This window comes from Bos mutus, chromosome 13 (genome assembly GCF_027580195.1).
Source record: "Bos mutus isolate GX-2022 chromosome 13, NWIPB_WYAK_1.1, whole genome shotgun sequence".
NCBI lineage: Eukaryota > Metazoa > Chordata > Mammalia > Artiodactyla > Bovidae > Bos > Bos mutus.
The window spans coordinates 39771170-39785449 of record NC_091629.1 but is presented as its reverse complement, the minus strand read 5'-3'; the positions used below and the strand labels follow the sequence as shown (position 1 = coordinate 39785449).

Sequence of the window (14280 nt, the reverse complement as noted above, 5' to 3'; positions counted from 1 at the left end):
GTGGGTCACAAGTGATGAGTCTCCTCCTGGTTACTTGCTCCTGTCCAACTCAGTTCTCACCGCCCACACCTCTGGTCAATCATTTGCTACAAAGGTTCGCAGAATTGGGGGCAGCACACACTTACTCTTCCTGGTTTATCATGAAGGAATGTCCAGGTCAAGCACTACATAGGGGGAGGTCCAGACGGATCGCAAATGCAAGGGCTTCTATCCCCGTGGTGATGGGTGCACCACCCTCCTGCCACATGGATGTGTTCACCAACCCAGAAGTTCTCCACACCCAAGAGTTCAGGGATTTTTATGGAGGCTTCATCCCGCAGGCACAATCCATGAACTCAACTTCTCAACTCAGTCCCTCTCCCCTCCCCAGAGGACAGAGTGGGCAGGGGGCTGACAGTTCCAAGTTCCTAATCATGACTCCGACTTTCTGGTGACCAGCCCCCTCCAGGATCCCACCCAGAGTCACTTCATTAGAACAAAAAATGCTCTATCACCCAGGAAATTCCTAGGGACTTAGGAGCCATGGATAAGGTACCCCGTCAATCCATCACTGCAGAGGTTGCAAGGGTTTCAAGAGCTCTGTGTCAGGAATGAGGAGCAGAGACCAAGTGTGTATTTTTCATCATGCCGCTGGTCATAGGTACAAGCCCAAAGGAAGTATGTGCCCATTCATACCAAGAGCTCTGCACCAGAATCTGATGAACCTGAAAAGAACCCAAAGGCTCATCAGCATTAGGTTGGTTAAGAATCTGGTGGTGGCTTCCTGCAGTGAAATTCTGTGTAGCAGCAAAAATGAACAGGGTAGGCAAATCCCACAGACATGCATCGAGGGATAGAGGGCCGGGAAATGCAGATGTGGTCCAGACGTGGACAACATGGAGTGTGTGTACAACCTCACAGAGGAAGCAGGAGGAGGCAGGCCTGGGGGGCTTTGAGGAATGAGTGGGGGGACCTGGGCCAGGTGTTCATTCTGTTCTCATTCCTGTGTTTGTTTACTGAAGTTACAAGCACTTTCCCACAGGTCCTTTATACTTCACAATTTCAAAGCATCTTTTCAGTGCATGCAGAGGGCTTTCTGGCTGGGTTTGGAAAGGTGGGGAGTTCAAGGGGGACACCGCAAGTGGGAGTTCTGCTGGTAGAAGGTTCTAGAAACACAAAGGGAAAGTGTTAATCCCTCAGTCATGTCTGACTCTTTGTGACCCCGTGGACTGTAGCCTGCCAGGCTCCACTGTCCATTGAATTCTCCAGGGAAGAATACTGGAGTGAGTTGCCCATGTCCTTCTCCAGGGGATCTTCCTCACTCAGGGATCAAACCCGGGTCTCCTGCATTGCAGGCAGATGCCCTGGTCTGATCCACCAGGGAAGTCAAAGGGTCTGCTTCAAAGGAGCCATACCTTAAAAGTCCCAAGAAACTCTCATGAAAGGAAACTTGAAGCGAATCCCCGGAGGAGGGCGCAAAGGGAGCCCCTAATTTCCCGGTTCTGTAAATCCCTGCTCTCTCGTGTCAGGTCCCATCAAGCACGGTCTCCCTCGTCCGTCATTTCAGCGACTCTCAGGGAGTGAGCAAAAGCAGCTTTACGGTCAGGTGAACCATAAACTCCTGGCAACCTCTCCCTTTCCTCTCCCTTCTTAGCAACCATTTAAAGGCGGTCTTTTTGTGGGTAATACCAGCAGGGCTGGAATCTGGAAGAAGGTTTTTGTGTGCAGTCTTGCAGGAAAGCTGATAGCAATTCAATTAGAAAATGCAAATGAGGTCACATATTTCCCACGGGAGAGCTGCATCGCCCCCAAGGAATTGGAGCGATGTTCGGCCTCACAGTCGATACTGAGATCAAGTTCTCGCACCCTCGTCATCTGGCTGGCTGTGCAGCACTTGAAAGTGTCAATGGGACCTGTGGGTATACTTTGCAAAAGAGGAAACTGTTGTTTATGAAACTAATATTAGATTGTAGAGTGTGTCAGCATCTATGAAAGATAAACTCAGTCGCACGTTATCCCGTGCCCAGGCCCAGATGCCAAAGCGCCATCTTTCCCTGGGATTTCCACCTCCCCAAGTGTTGGGCTGAACTGTGCCCCCAGCGTTTCTGTGTGGAAGTCCTAGCCCACAGTTCCTCAGAATGGGACCAGGTTGTCAGACGTAGTTAGTTCCAGTGAGGTCCTCGGGGCAGAGGGACCCTAATCCTACAGGACTGGTGAACTTATTAAAGAGGAAATTTGAACACAGACACAGTCCTTGGTGCTTCCCCTGTGGTGCAGCAGTAAAGAATCTGCCTGCCAATGCAGGAGATGCAAGTTCGATCCTTGGGTCAGGAAGATCCCCTGGAGGAAGAAATGGAAACCCACTCCAGTATTCTTGCCTGCAGAATCCCATGGACAGAGAAGCCTGGCAGGATACAGTCCATAGGGTCGCAGAGTCAGACGCGACTGAGTGACTAAGCACAGCATGACAGCACAGTCCTGGGCAGAACCTGTGTGAAGATGAAGACAAGGATGGAGGTGACCTTTCTGCAAAACAAGGATACTGCCAACCACCAGGCTCCAGGAGAGGGGCCTGGGGTGAGCCTCTCACTCGGCCCTGCGGAGGGACTGCCCTTCCCACACCTGGTCTTGGCCTCTGGCCTCCAGAACCATGACATGAGTGTCTGCCGTGGAAGCCCCTGTCTGTGGTGAGCCCAGGACAGTCAGTCACTGGGGATGTCGCCAGTGCCTTCCAGCTGAGGTGGAGACCCGACCCCAGGGGTGGAGACACACACCATCCGTGTAGCCTCCTGAAACTGGATGAGAGTTCAGAGCTTCCAGTCCTCTTCTCGCCGCTGCTCGGGTCTCCAGTCCCAGCGAGGACATCTTGCCAAGACCACAGGTGTTAAAGCCCCACCCCCACGGTCTGCCTCTGTGAGTAAAAGGAGCCCATCTGTATCACAGACACCCAGATCTGTGACAGGACACGGAATGGAGAGGACCTGGCTGAGAAGCAGTTTCTGAGACACACCCCGCCCCCGGCAATGAGGCCCCCAAGGAAAGGCTGGCCCCCGAGCAGCCCTTCATGAGCGCCAGAGGACCAGCACCCATGCCTTAACCCTACGCTGCCCACTTGGGAGTTTTAACCAAAGGGGGCCAGTGGAGCTGACACAGTGCCACCTTGGGAAAGCGCGTGAAGGCCATCAGGTGGAGCCCTGGAAGCAGAGTGTGCACGCACCTTCAGAAAGTAGCAAGACGGTCCTTCTATGCTTTTCCAAAAGGTGGCCCCCACGTGACAGAAGCAGTGACTCCCGGTGTGGCCAATACAGGACAGTACGGCCGGCGAGTGAGCAGACTGCTGTCCACGTGCCTGTTCGCCAGGGGCTGGCAGCCACGTTAATGCATGATGGTGAGCTCGGTGCTTCAGGCACAGGCTTGACTGCCTGGGAGAACCGAGTGTCCATGTCACAGACCCACATAGACTGCCAGAAAGGAAATCCATGGTGACCACAGCCGAGTGGCCCCGCCAACGATGGGTGATCAGTGTTAGACCTCAGTGGGTGCACAGTGCTCCCCAGAAATCCACAGCTGTTAACTCTGCAAGTGCAGAGGCAGGAGTGAGTTCTAACCCCTGGAAGCTGCAGGGGGAGCGCTCCCGGCTTCCCCAGGGTGAGCAGGAGTGACACGGTGGAGAAGGGCCAACTCGGACCACATTTCAGGCTGCTGACGCCCTTGAACGAGTGCCAGGGTCTTCATTTTGCAGAGGAGAGGTGCCCGGGGTCCAGGCCCAGGGAGAAATGACAATCATTGGTCACTTTCCCTGGCCTTTCTTGGGAGTAGGGGATGGCCCAGGGCTGGGCCGGTAGAAGGCAGAGGCTGCTGGTCTGTCCAGGGAGCCAGGAGTGCGACATCTGAGTCGAGACCGGAGATAGGAGAAGCAGGTAGAGATGGGAGCACCCTCAGGCTAGGGGAGCACCCTTAGGCAGAGCCCAGGTCAGGTGGCCCTTGGTGAGGAATTTGTGTCTATTCTAAGATGTGTCGGCGTTCCAGGGGGCCTGAGAGCAAGGGTGGGAGGGTGAGGCTTTTTCTGCAGCAACCTTGGCTTGGCCAGCACCATGCCCGGCCTGCTTCCTGCTGTGTCTCTGCTGCGAGAGAGGCAAGGAGTGGGCGCTGGTCAGGGCTGGTTTACTAAGCGGGATGAAGGCCCCCAGGGGCTGGCCCGGCTGCCTCTCCCACCCCATGGGGACCATCGTGTCTCACCACTGTGCTCTGGCTGGCCACTGTCCGTTCCCTGCTCCAGGAGGTCCCACCACCAGTACCCACCACCTGGATCCTAGCACCTCCCCCTCTCAGCTTCTCTTTTTCCCGAAAATACAAAAGCCTCAGAGGGCGGAAGCCATCCCCACCCAGCCAAGTCCACCACTCTGCCTCCTTGTTCCCATGAGGGGACACCCGTCACTTCTGCAGGACACGCCCCGGCATCCTTCATCACCTCTCCTGCAGCTGTGCAGGAGCCAAGCTGCAGGTACAAACAGGAAGAGACGAGACCCTCCCTCACCACCCACACAATGCTCATCCCGACCAAAGCCTTCCAGAATCATCCACGCTGACGAAACTGACCGTTTTTCTCACTAATTGACACCAATGTGAGTGATCCCAACCAGTTCCACCGCTTGCAACTCCAGGAAAAAGTCATACATTTTGGCTTAACTTGCTAATTTAATTTATTTATCTTCTCTTACTGTAATTGTACTTCTTTCTGTAAACTAAAGAGTAATTTCATTTACGTTGTTGCTGGCAAAACATAATTGTCCTAATTCTCTAGAGCAAGTCCCCAAGTGGGGCGCTCGGAGAAGAAGCCTGGAGTTTGGGTTGTCACAGAGGGTGGGGGTGCTCCTGGCGTCGTGTGGACCCGAGCACCCTACAAGTACACAGGATGCCCCCCAGAGCACGCCCTGCTTCCCAGGTTGGCAGTGCAGAGAGCCTGGTTTAGAGCCAGGTGGGATCAGGGGGAACTTCTCAGGCCCTGGGAGACACGTTATCTTGTGTCTTCATTTTGCGGGGGACACGAGGCTGCAGAGGGCAAGGGGTGTGCTTTGAGCGTCTGTTAGGAGAAATGAGGTTTTCAAACTACTTGAGAACACAAAGCTTCCCTGAGGATGATGGTGATGGAAACAAGTTGCCTGAAGAACCAGGGCTCAGTGGTTCCCCAGGGATGCGCCCACCCCCACAGTTCCTGACCCTGACCCTTAGGAAACAGCAGCAGTGGTGTCAGAACCGCACAGCACGGCAACATCCACCCTCCGTGTCAGGGCTTCACCTTGTGAGTGAGGAGCAGGGAGGCCGAGTTCAGACCCTAGCCGCCGTCACAGCTGTATGAACCTGGCCAGTCCTCGGACCTCTGCCCAGGTATGAGTGACGACCGTGTCAGCCCATCCCTTCCTGGGTTGTTGTGGGTACAAGTAAACGAGGCCGGGGGTTGGGGAGTCCATCCCATCCCCCACTCCACCCCACCCCCACATTCCCCGCACACCAGGCAGCGAGTACAGAAGTGTTAGCTTCAGACTTTCCTTCCAAATATGGATACACAAAGAAATAATCATGTTGTTTCGTGCAGGAGACCTTTCTTTGCATGACTTTTATGGGAATTCTCAAAACAGTCTCCCCTTCTTAGAAGAGATGGGAAGTAAGAAATACCATAGTTGCTTTGAGGGGAGGGGGGGCAAGGATCGGGCGCTGGTCTTCCCCATTGTGTTGTGGATGTAAAAAAAATTCCACTAAGCGCCTTTTCAGAACCAAACTCATGCAAATGTTTGTTTAGAATGGCTCCCATGCTCTATTTGTTAAAGAAGGGAGCTATCTTTCTGTTGTTTTATTTTGTGTTTGTTAAATACCATTTTATTCTGTCGGTCCTTAGCTGCCATGGAAACCAGCCAGAAGGCTGCAGACAGAACCCTAGTTAAATATTTTAAATATACATGCTTGCAGGCAAACAAAATGTACCATTTTTCAAATGTATATTGAAAGGGAAGTCGGAGGTAGAGGAATGAACTATCTTATAGATTTTGGTGCCTCTCTTTTTTTCTCATGAAATCTAATTATCCTCAGTGAAAATCAGTACTAGACCTGACATTTGGGGGAGTTGGGATGGGTAGGACGCTGTTTCCTTATTTGAAGCATGTTTAACCCAAAGCTGTAAGGAAGCAATGAAAACAGGAAGGCTGGTGAATCAGAGACCAAGGAGAGAGCCATAAATAACACTGATTCTTGAGGGTGAATCTCATGCACCTATGTTCCATCACACACAGTGTGAGTCCACACGCAGACAGAGCGTGTCATCCCCTCATGTCTCATTCTGAGCACAGACCCACAAATTCTGTAACTTGGGAGCACCAAGCCCTACATCGGTCATGTTTCTGCTGGGATGGGCCACCCCCTTCCCCAATATCAGGGCCACCGAGAGGGTCCGATGAGACTGCAAGCTATCGTGGTCACTCGACGTAGGAAGGTGCAGCAGCAAGCAGGGCTGGACGCTGGTTAAAGGAAAGGGAGATACCCAGGGATGGTAGTAGAGTGAGACTCACGGGCACAGGTTGACTTCTGTGATGAAAAAGAAGCACCTCCAGCCTAATCAGGGCTCCCAGGGCCTTCCACCTGAGGACTTCCTCTCCCCGCATCTCCCAGGAAATTCAGTGCAGGTCCTGGTCCCAGACCTCTGACCCTCAGCTGTGCATCCACCACCCAGAGAGGTGCTGGCACATGGCTCCCAGGCACATGGCCAGCCTAGAGACCAGAGAGCAGAGAAGACTAGCAGGTTAAAGAACAGGATTCCCTGTTGCCTGCATCATCCCTCCATTATCTGCTTATGCAAATTGCAGCCACAGGCTCCAGCCTCACAGAAGCCTTATCTCTCGGCATTAAGGGTCCGGGGTTGCACTGCCCATTAAGGTGGTGGAATGTGTGGGGCACCTTCCCCAGGAGGAGCTGCCCAGGGTGGTGAGAGCCCACTATCACCTCTGGGGGGAGGGAGCCCACCCTGCGCCCCTTGATTAAGAAGCGTCCTTGTGGACATCAGGGTTACCTGCCTGGTGGACAGGTCCCACAGGGAGCTAGCTTGAACATTTTCTAATAAATTTAGCCTTTGTTGAATCGGGTGGACTTGTGCTTATGCTATTCTCTCAAAAGTGGGGGGAGGGCTTCGCTAATAGCCCAGTGGTAAAGAATCCACCTACCAATGCAGAAGACACAGGTCCATGAAGATCCCACATGCCACGGAGCAACTAAGCCCATGTGCTGTAACTACTGAGCCTGTGCTCTAGAGCCAGGGAGCCACAACTACTGAGCCCATGTGCCCCAACTACTGAAGCTGGCATGCACCCTAGAGCCCATACTCCCCAAGAAGAGAAGTCACTGCAATGAGAAACTCGTGCACCGCAACTGGAGAGTACCCCCCCCACCACCTGCCACATCTAGAGAAAAGCCCGCATAGCAACGAAAACCCAGCACAGCCAAAAATAAATAAATAACTTTTAGTGGGGGAAATTTATGGCACTGAGGCAGAGCAGCCTGGGACCCAACAACTTCGTGCAATGGCTGTGGGGGCATCAGGCTTCATCTGTGACCCCGTCCTTGAAGGGCGGGGTGACTGGGCGCTCTTAAGAAACACACCGTGGTCTGGGAGTTTTTAAGCCACCTCCAGATCCGCGTCGTCCCCTGAGGGCAGAGGCCTCTGGGGAGCCATCTTCTCTGGAGGACAGTGGAGCTCACTGCACTTTGCTGAAGGGCCAGGCACCCACATGTGATGACCAGGGCTTGTGTCCCGGGCCCTGCTCCCTGTCCACCTGCTCCAGTCACAGCCAAGGGCCCCAGGACCCAGACTGGCTCATGGTGGGACCCTCACCTTCACTCCCATCACTGGGAAAGGTGAATATTCTCCACTTACCCACTGCTAACCATCCTCAATCCAGAACGGCCAAGAAGGAGATTCTACATTGGAGACAGAGCCTGGGTTGTTTGTATTCCCTGCTCACTTCTGAGTGTTCTATGAGTCACCTATTTGCTTATACTTGGCTCGTCATAGTTCTGTGTTCCTACTAGTGAGTGGTTGGATAACAGGAACATATAACCAATTATAAGTTTTTGCATATAGATCGGAGGAGAAGTGTATGACTATCGTCCTTCCCTGATACTTTCCTCTCTCTCATTTTTTTTCCTTTTTGGAAAAAAAGAAAGGAAAAAAGAAGCGATAATTTAAAACCTGCCCCAGGATAGTTTTGCATTATTCATCTTTCACTTGTGAACGATGATGGGAGGGAAATGACCCAGCTTCTTCCTGGTGTCGGCAAGTCCCTGAAGACCTCACCGGGGAGTCGCTCTCAATTACGCTCATAATCAGACTCAGAGGACAACCTCGTTGAAAGGAGAGCAGAGCTGGGCAGACGAAGGGCTGCAGGAACTTAAGAAAATGAGACGGTGTGCCCGGTGAGGAGCTGGGGAGAAAGCCACCTCGGGGAGATGGGCACAAGGGTCACTGCTGGGCTCCAGGTTTGGGCTTAGTGCAGGGAGAGGGTAGAAAGTGATGATTTTGGTGGGGGGCATCGTGCAGCTTGTCTGTGGACTTGGGGCCATGGCCTTCCCTTGAGAAAGGAGGACAGTCCTTGTCCTCCTGCATCCCTTTCTCTCCTGAGTTCACTGAAGTGTGTTCCTGAGTGTGAGGGTGCATCCCTTTATTCCTGGACAGAGGATGCTACACCTGAGATTGGTCCAGAAACCCTGCCAAGAGAAAAGCACTGAGCCCAGAGACAAGGTGACCTGGAAGGATCTTAGACCCTGTCCTGGGCACCCCAGACCCCCAAGAGCCACAGGCAGAGCGGGATTCACACCTCTCCAGGGGGACCAGCCCAAGCAGCCACACAGGCACTGGATGTTTTCTTTACAGAGTGTGTGTCTATTGAGGATGCGACCCTGTAGTTCACCTGTATCGTTCGGGAGTGAGACCACCTAACCTCCCCAGATTGTGACCTGAGGCAGACACTCCCCACCTCTGGCCCATAGCCCAGCTGCCCCTAGAGCTCATCTGGCCCCTGGAGAGGGAAACAGAGGCCCAGGGGAAGTAAAAGACTCACTCAGGGCCCAGGCCTGGTGCAAGGACACCCGCCCACCCCCCACCGGCCCTGGGGAAACTCCTCTGGGCAGCTCACCGTTTCAGAGCCTCCTCAGCAGAAGAATCCAGTGCTGAGCCCGATCGATTAAGGCTCAGTGGGAGAGGCCATCTCAAAGGAGAGACGCTTTGTAAATAAGAGCCGTTTAAGGAGCAGGCAGACTCAGGGCTTCACAAAAGAGCGTCCAGTCTCTGCGTTGTCTATGCCTGGGAGCCATGGTCCCCACCCTCACCTGCCCTCTTGGGGAAAGGCCATACCTGCGGGCAGGACAGCCCTAGCCCCTCCAGATGTCCCTGTAGAAGCCCACCTGCCACCCCATCCTAGGTCAGGGCTCTAAGGGTCCCCAGAGCCAGCAGACTCCACCCAGACTCACAGGACAGAGGTGCAGGGGGTGATGTATAGAATTCAGGGGAACCGCGTCAGGATTCGAATGCCACCCCCTCCCCCACCGTCCGCTGCACACCATCTCCGCAGGCAGGTGGGCTGGATCGACGGTCCAACCAGACCACCAGGAGATTTCCTCAGTGCTCGCTGTTCTGCAGACCTGCAGAGCAAGTGTGGCCGAATCCAAGGCCAGCCCAGCAGTCAGGAACCTCCCCCTACCAGTTATAAGGCCTCTGACTTAAGCTGAAGTGTCTGTAAGGAACCAGTGATATGGGCTTGGTCACCAGGTCAGGGCCGGGCTGTTGGTTCTGAGAAAGTTGTGACACCTTATATACAGAGAGAGAGACACACAGAGCACACACATATGTACACATGTACACATATACATACGTGTCCGTGTCCATACATGCATGTGCCTATATAGGCCTGGACATGAACACGCATATGTGTGGTTTTTAGTAACGGGAGCACAGAGGCCACATTCATGTCTCACCTGACATCCACCATCATGGCTCAGAAGCACTGGTGACCTTGGCGCATGGGGAAATGCCTGTTATCCGCTCAGAGATGCTCTCCAGAGAGGCCACAGTGTAATTTCCCATCTGTGTGATTGTGCATCTGGGTTTGCAAGCCATGATCTGAGCGGCCCAAGGTTATTGCAGGTCCAGAAGTGAGCACTCGCCCGTGGGCAATGGCTCGTCCATGTTGGCATCGGCGTCCCTCCCCCAGAGGAGCGGGTGTGTCTTCCTGTCCCGGCGAAGCTAGCTCAGGTCTGGCATCGATCTTCTCCAGATTTTGTTATTACATTTGTCTCACAGCTTTAAAATAGTAGCAAATATGTGCAATTTATTTAAACAACACTAGGGAAATTAACGCCATGGAGGCGCAGCCTCAGCAAAGGAGGATGAGGCAGGTTTTTTAAAGGAGAATAGAACAGCTCAATGAAAACCTTTCAGATCCTGAGTCTGAGATTCAGAGGCTCACGTGAGCCTTAGCAGGTGCCCAGGTAGACCTGTGTTCTCGGCACCGTGCACAGGGAGATGTGGGGGGAGCCCAGATGTCCAGTCCTCACCTCCCAGAGGTTGTGCCTGTGGCTGGGACCCCGGCCCACAAACCCTCACCGTGGTGTGAGGTGAATCTGGCTGATTCCAGCTGCTGCCCTCATGCCGACAAGCTCAGAACAAACACTGTCATGCTCCCATCTCCTGAGGCAGTTGCTGGGACAGGTGACCCTCATTTCCTGAGGGGTGAGGTCTTGCGTCTGTGGAGAGTGACAGCCCCCTGGTCCCCTGGAGGGCTCTGTAAACACACAACCACAGGCATCACTCCAGAGGGCATGAGTCCGGGCTGGGATCTCACACTTTGCATTTCTAACCTGCAAGCTGACCTGCAGGGAACTCAGAGATAAACCAATGTCTTTGGGCCTCTTAGATGGGAATGTCCCTGTCTAACCAACCCACTGCATGCTGACATGAGGACTCCTAGAGGGGATGTGACCTCACAAAGAGACCCCAGAAGTGAGGGTGGCATGCAGCCAGATGCTCCAACCTTGAGGCCTGACCCCCGGCACTCAGATCCTGCCTCTGCCTAATGAGCTAAGAGGACTTCAGAAGTGACTTGGCCTCTCTGGGTCCCCTGGTAGAGAAGGGATGACCTTCCTGTGGCCTTGAAGGGAGGAAGGATGCAGGCAGAGACGGTGCAGAACGTTCAGTGCCCATGAAGTGCCCAGGGCACATGGAGAGCAGTCATCTGCATCCTGGCTGCCAGGGACTTCCCTAGTGGCTCAGACGATAAAGAACCTGCCTGCAATGCAGAAGACCTGGGTTTAATCCCTGGCTCAAGAAGATTCCCATGAGGAGGGCATAGCAACCCACTGCAATATTCTTGCCTGGGAAATCCTATGGACAGAGAAGCCTGGTGGGTTACAGTCCACCGGGTCAAAATGAGTCGGACACAACTGAACCACTAACGCTTTCACTTTCTGGCTGCCGGGGAAGGGGCAACGTGCAGGCTGTTCTGCACGTTGGACCAACCTGAAAGCTGTTCTGTGATGCTCATCAAGGAGCCTAGAGACAACCCCACCATCATCATGAGAGACGCAGGGTTGGTCACAAGGCTGGGAGGATGTCAGGCTTCCTGAGAAATCAAGGCCTCGGGATGCACACACCTAGCACAGATCCTTCTGATGAAGGCGGGACGCAACCTAGGGAACCTTTTGGTTTTTAACTGCCGCAGACTCTTAAGTACAGGAATTCAACACGGAAGACAGCTGGGCCCTGGTAGGGAAAGTCCCAGAGGGGGTCTCAGTGGAATACGGTTAGCCTAGATAGGTTTTTCCGCTGATGTAGCATTAGGTTTTGCCTACAAAGGTCTGTACAGTCAAAGCTATGGTTTTCCAGTAGTTGTGTATGGATGTGAGAGCTGGACAATAAAAAAGGCTGAACACCGAGAAATTAATGCCTTCGAGCTGTGGTGCTGGAAAAGACTCTTCAGAGTCCCTTGGACAGCAAGGAGAGCAAATCAGTCAATCCTGAAGGAAATCAACCCTGAATATTCATTGGAAGGATTGATGCTGAAGCTTAAGTATGAATCCTTTGGCCACATGATGCGAAGAGCCAACTCATTGGAAAAGGTCCTGATGCTGGGAAAGATTGAGGGGCCCGAGGAGAAGGGGACGACAGAGGATGAGGGACTGGATGGACATGAGTTTGAGCAAACGCCAGGAGATGGTGAAGGGCAGGGAAGCCTGGTGTGCTGCAGTTCACCGGGGTCGCAGAGAGACGGACACGACTGAGGCACTAAACAACAGAAAAATCAACATTAGGTTTGGGGAAGGATACAAGTTGTTGTTTTTTGTTGTTGTTGTTAAATCAGTTAGTTTTGTCTGTGTGCGTCTAACATTTCTATGCAACTTTTTTGCAAAAGGGAGTGAAGCAGGCTCTCTGTCCACAGCAGACAATACCAAGAGCAGTGGGTTCTCACTGGGTCCAGAGCTCAGCTGAGGGTGGAGACGATGCCATGACTGGAGAAGGGCCATGTAGGGCCAGGTGCCTCCAGCCAGGCTTGGGCTATCCTGGTCTAAGGTCTGTCTCCGTACCATGAGTTCCCGTGTGCTCCTGGCTCTGAGGCTTGGAGTAAAAGGAACATCAACTGTGGAAAGTGCAGAGGCAGCCACTCGGGGCGCCGTGAAAGTGAGCCTGGAGGCCACACAGGTGCAGGCGCCACGGGTACACAGGAGTTCTTGGTTATAGAATTCCATGCACATTAGAACATCCTGAAATACAGAAAGGTAAAAGAAAGAAAGTAAAATAAAACTCACTGGTGACTAGAGAAGACCAGAGTGCACATTTCTGTGTGTTTCCTTCCAGCCTTTTCTCTACCCTTGAAAAAATCATGGGACTCATATCGCCTGTAACTTTGGCACCGTCTCTTCATTTACTATTATCGTATGGAATTTCTTCGTGTATTCAAAGAGTAACTTCTCATGACATGTAATATCCCAAAATATGAACGCAGTGCAATGCATTTAACTACTATTTACTACTATCCGAATTCCAGAATTTTTTCCTGATATTTTTACTCTTTTATATATACACACTATTATCATAAAGACAACTACAATGAACGTCTTTATTTGTAGGGTTTTGTCCACACAGTTTCACTGGGACAGGTTTTGGCTCTGGAGTTATGGGGTCAAGAGCACGGATCTTTTCTGAGGCCCTTGAAAGTCACTGGCCAAATGCTGGTCCCAGCAGTGACGAGGTCCATGACTTCAGAACAGCCAACATCCAGACCCACTGGTTCCCATCAGGCATGGGCTCTTACCAGTCTAATTTCCATAGCAACTCTCTGAATTCAGTACTGTTATACCACCCCTACTTTTTAAAAGAAGCAGCTGAAGCTTAGAGAGATTGAGGGCCTTCCCTATGTCCACAAATCTTTGGACGAGGGTCTGTGTGACACCAAATCCCACACCCTCAATCATCAGCCCTGCTGACTCAGAGCATACACCTCAGTGCAGAGGGCTCACTTTATATACTCCGTCACTGTGATGGGTGAGGAAGATACACCACTTTTGTTTGGTTTGATAACTGGAAGATGTGAACATTTTTCATGAGTTTATCAATCCTTTGTATTTATTTTGCTGTAATTATCTATTTGTGGTCTTTTTCCTGTTATAATAAAGTTCCATTGTTATTGATTTATAGGAACTCTTTATATAGTGAGGTTATTAACTCTGGTCATATTTGTTGTAAATTCATCCATAAATAAGGGTGTTAAATTAAAATATATGAGTACTTTCCTTTGTCATTTTTTTCCATTGTTTTCCTCTTTAAAAGCCCTGATCTACTTGTTAAATAGTCAGCTGTATTTTCTTTACCCCCACTCAATCTGTAGTCCATTTCTTTGTACAGACGAGAGGTTTGCTAGAAATGTTCCCCCTAGCATATACCCCTACACACACACCTTTCCCAACACCATCCTGTCTTTTCCTGGATCTAGATTCCAGGGGTTTCCCTGGTGGCTCAGATGGTAAAGAATCAGGCTGCAATACAGGAGACCAGAGTTCAATCCCCGGGTCAGAAAGATCCCCTGGAGAAGGAAATGGCAACCCACTCCAGTATTCTTGCCTGGAGACTCCTACGGACAGAGGAGCCTAACAACCTATAGTCCATGGGTTTGCAAAGAGTCTAACACAACTTAGTGATTAACACACACACACACACACACAGATTCTAAGTGATGCCTTTTCCTCTGCAAAACCTAACCAGGCTCC

The 14280-nt window shown here is 52.0% G+C and overlaps 1 protein-coding gene across 1 annotated transcript in view; it reads left to right on the top strand.

Annotated features, from left to right (window-relative positions):
• CDH4 (cadherin 4) overlaps positions 1-14280 on the top strand; it is a 479129-nt gene that overhangs the window by 356419 nt on the left and 108430 nt on the right.